At 39.6% G+C, this 4,835-nt stretch overlaps 1 pseudogene; it reads right to left on the reverse strand.

Moving 5' to 3' along the window:
- Positions 1-1,646: 1,646 nt before the first annotated feature.
- On the reverse strand, positions 1,647-2,392 carry LOC105742695 (annotated as a pseudogene).
- Positions 2,393-4,835: the final 2,443 nt, after the last annotated feature.

Here is a 4,835-nt window from a genome sequence, read left to right on the forward strand (position 1 = left end):
GGGATCCAGCCAGTCATGCTTTTTCTGTGCCTACTTTATGGCATAGAAGTTTTTGAGGTGCTCCCCCTCAGATGGCTCTGCCCATTCCTCCCAGATTGGCATTACCATCCAAGCTAAGGTGTGCCCTTGCTCATGTTGGTACGTAGGAAATATGATCAGCCCTCTGGTCTCTGCTGGATGGAGGCTGCTGGGTAGGAGCTCGAGTGAGCTGTTGAACTTAATATTCACAGTTGTGGGGTCTGCTTTCTCTCTTCTCTCTTCAGGTACTGTCCTCATTCAGCACCAGGTCAGTTGGTTAACCTTTACCTCTGTTGCCTTGTGCAAAACGTGGAGCCATCTTGGAGTTAGTGATTAGATGTGGCATTGCTTTAGCGAGCCCTGCACATCCAATGGGGGCCTGCTTGCTCTCATGGAGGAGGGGCACCACTCAGGAGGGAAGTAGCTCCTCCCACTCTTGTGGGCTTTCTCTCTGGGTTGGAGGTTGCTACTCAGTCCTCGCAGGTCTGCTCACTTGCAGGTCACGGGGACACTACTTATTCAGTTGGATTGTTTGCTCTCATAGGGAGACTAGTGTAGTTTGAAGGTATCACCAGTTTCACTCCACCCAGCCTTCTCAGTGCCCTGAAGACATAGCCTAAGGATAAACCTCTTCATCCTTACGACTTTGATTCAAACCTGGCTTCCACTCATCTCTCAGCTTGGTGTCCTGCCTCCCTCTCATTTTGTCTTCTCCCTTGGTTTTCACTATACTTTCCTAACAATTTTGATTGCAACGCAAAAGTTTTAAGTTGTAACTCAAGCCAATTAACCTATTTTTTCTTTTAAAAAGAATAAAAATAAAAATGATACAGCTTTTAAAATAAGATGATAAGGAATCAGTAATGGTTATTATATTGTGTACTGCTATCTCCAAAGTAGTTGCTCAGATTACCAGCTATGCACATGCAAAATTAATGAGACAATATGAGCACTAACTGTTCCTTTCAATGGACTAAAAGTATTACAATTATCTTAGCTATCTTTGTGTGTATTTTTTTAATTGCTTGTGTTCTTGGTGTTTTATCCAAGAAGTGATTGTGCACCACCCAAAGATTTACATTTATATTTTCTTCTTTTTTTATTTTTATTTTTCTGTATTTTAGGGAAGGGTCTACAGGGTGTTCAGGGTCTCACTACTAGATCGGACTTGTAGTGATCTGGTTGTCTACAGCCTCCCAAGAGGTGGGATTACAGGCGTGAGCCACCATGCCCTATATTTTCTTCTAAGAGGCTTATAGTTTTAGCTGTTATATTTAGGTCTTTGATCTATTATGAATTCATTCTTGCCCATGGTGTAAGACAGTTAGGCTCCATACTTTTTATGTTGTGGCTATGAGAGTCATAGAAGCTGTCTATGATTGGGGTGATTACCAGTCCCTGCTTAGATTCAAAGGGAGAAAACATACAGCCTACCACTAGTGAGTGTGTCAGTCACATAAAAAGTGAGATGGATAAAAACATAGGTATGGGCATCTACCAAAACTATGCTCTATAATACCATACTAACAGAGTGATTATATTTCTCTATATTTATAGTGTTTTTTTTTCAATTTGGAAGCAGATTCTTTATTAACTGACCAAATCATAATGCCACCATGGTAGATACCTTCCTTCATCCTTCTAATAAGCCGGTTCATCTGGTCTTCTCTATTTCTAGCATCTCCACTTTCCACAAAACAGGTGGCCTTTTTCTTCATTCCACCTTGAGGAGATGATAACTTGAATGGCCACAGGAATCTATTTGCCTCTTTGAAGCATTTTCCAACAGTATAGATCTCATGAATCAGAACCTCCATGCAGATGATGCCATATTTAGCAAGAGATTGAGCAACCAATGAATTATCTGTCAAGGCATTTCGCTTCTTATTGACTTTGCCATAGCCATGCTTGTATATTAGTTCATTCACTGACTTCAGGTTCAGGTGCCCCCATGCAATGTATGGCTCCACAATTTTCAGCATGTTAATTGAAGCCTTGTTGAGCTTAAGAAGGTACCACTGAAGATTTGGCGAAGGTGAAGAAGCTGCAACACCTTGCAGACCTTTGGGCTCACACTATTGATACCCCTGATCCGGAAGACAAATGCCAGTTTGGGCTCTGCAGGGACATAGAAGTTGCCAGCTTTTCCCACCATCCTAGCCATTCAGATCTCAGTTCTGTACATCTGTCTGTGCTCCTTATGATAGCTCCTGCCTTTTTCATAGAGGAGCTTCCTCCTCACCTTGCGAAGCATCTTCTGGGCAAACTTCTTTCTCAGGTGCTTTATCTTCAACTCTGTGAAATGTATTCACTTTTTATTAAGTGTTTCTGGCACAGCAGGAGCCTTCTTTTTCTTCTCTTCTATACCCTCCATGGTTCCAGCTGCAAAAGAGCTATAATATTTTTAAAAGATTTATTTATGGGGCTGGTGAGATGGCTCAGTGGTCTAAAGCACCTACTTGGAACAAGCTTGGCAAAGCAGAGGGATGGTGGTTCAATCCCCCAGCACCACATGCGGCCAGCCCACCCCCTGGTGGGCTGAGCTGGCCACACACACACACACACACACACACACATAAATAAATGTGTATAAATAAATAAATAAATAAATAAAATAAATATTTTAAAAAAAGATTTATTTATGTGCTTATTTATTTGGCACAGAGTCTTGCTATGCAGCTTGGACTCATAGTGATCCTACTGTGTTAGCCTCTCCACTGTTGGGATTACAGGCATGTGCCACCATGCCAGGTTTCAGTGGCTGGTGCAGGCATGGCTTGTCATACTGGGAGTTGAACCTGAGTCCTTGTGCTTGCCAAGCAGGTGCTTAGATCACCGAGCTATCTCCCCAGCCCAATATTTTTGTAATCGATCCATAGATTTGTCATTGGGTTCTGACTCTTTCCTTCGCAATTTGACTTAGCTCAAGAACTCAAATTGGGATAATGCCCATCTTTCAGAATCGTAGTTATCATCAAATGGTGTGTATGAAAACTCCTCGTAAAGCATCAGAACATTGACAGCTGTGAACAAAGTGTATGTATTCTTAAACATATGAAAAGATGCTCATCCTCATTCATGATAAAATAAATTCAAAATAAAATTATACCGAGCTATCACTTCTCATCTACCATATGTGCAAAAATTAATGAGATTAACAATACAGTTTATTGGCAAGAATGTAGGCGAGACTGGCTTTTTGTATGCATGGCTGGTAGAAATTGCTTTTGTAGTTGTTATGAAACATAGTGCAAAATCCCATATGCATTTCCCTTTGACCTATCAATCTCACTTTTAAAAATTTATCTGAAGATACACTTGAAAAACACAAACTGATTTATATATGTAATTATTCTGCATACATTATTGTTATACAGCATTATTTATAATAGCACAAGATGGAATACAACCATAATATCTTTAAATAGGAGGCTGGATGACTAAAACAAGAGATAAAATGAGGCTTTCAAAGAAATAAACAAGATTTCTTACATATTGATATGGAGAGAGATGTAGAATATATCATTAAGTGAAATAAATAGGGCACAGTACAATCATATAAAAGTTTCATTTGAGAAAACAAGAGAAATAAGAATGATCATGTATATCTACTTCCATTTTCTAAGATACACGAGGATTAATCAGAAATTCAAGAAAAATAATGGTTACTTACTAAGGATAGTGAAGAAGGAGATGGAAAGGATGTTACGCTATAATGGCATCACGGTTATGTAAGTCCATTCCTATATTTTTTCGGATATGCCTAAGGTAAAGTGGTGTAACATGATAGGAGGCCTTCTCCATTTACTTTTAGATATTGCTCTGGAAAACGGGCCTGGGGTGGGATGGGTGGGTTGCAACGATCCACGTGTGTTAGAATCCTGTTAATTGTTATATATAGTTCATACTTTTACACTCCTCATTCTTCTTTTACTTATGTTGAAAACGTTTACTACTTTACTAAAAATCATCTGAGACTGTTTTAAAATGCTTAAACTCTTATTGGAAATCCTTTGACAATATTTCTCTGCATCAATCCCTAGCCCTTTATGAAGATGAATGCAAAATATTTTGGCAGAAATCAAGATAATTGGGCCAGGGAGATGGCTCAGTAGAATAAGTGCTTGCCTGGCAAGCACAGGGTCCTGAGTTCAATCCCTGGCATCGCAAAAAAAAAAAAAAAAAAAAAAAAAAAAAAAAAAAAAAAAAAAAAAAAAAAAATCAAGATAATTGGTGAGCAACAAGAGGGAAAAGAGGCATATCTACAAACAAAGCCATTTTGGACAGGTAAAGAAGTAAGGGTAGGCTGGTGAGATAGCTCAGCAGACTAAGCACTTGCTTAGGCAAGCACAGGGACAGGGGTTCAATCCCTAGCACCACATGCTACAATGGCCCCAGCCCTGGGGCACACTGAGCCAGTGACCAAGTCTGGGCATAGTGGCGCACACCTGTGATCCCAGTGCTAAGGAGGCTGAAAACAGGAAGATCGCTATGAGTCCGAGCTGCTGACTATATTTATTCAGAAAATAAATAAATCCTATAATAATCTTAGTTAGGAATTCCCAAACCATTTTGTCATGGCCTTAGCTATTACTAGAAGAAAGAGATGAGCAGCTGTCCTGAGACAACTATCACAATAAGCAAGCCAAATAAAGTTCAGATGTTATGCTGAATGTGATACTTGTAAATAACACTTTTGTTTTAGTTTGTAATAAGTTTAATGAAGTGTCAAGTACTTTAGCTTATTCCAGTTTGCCCTTCCAATCCCTCTTCTAGCCCTGTGAGCTTCTATAACCATGCCATCTATATTAGTTTCC

Source organism: Octodon degus, unplaced genomic scaffold (assembly GCF_000260255.1).
Source record: "Octodon degus isolate 3935 unplaced genomic scaffold, OctDeg1.0 scaffold00067, whole genome shotgun sequence".
NCBI lineage: Eukaryota > Metazoa > Chordata > Mammalia > Rodentia > Octodontidae > Octodon > Octodon degus.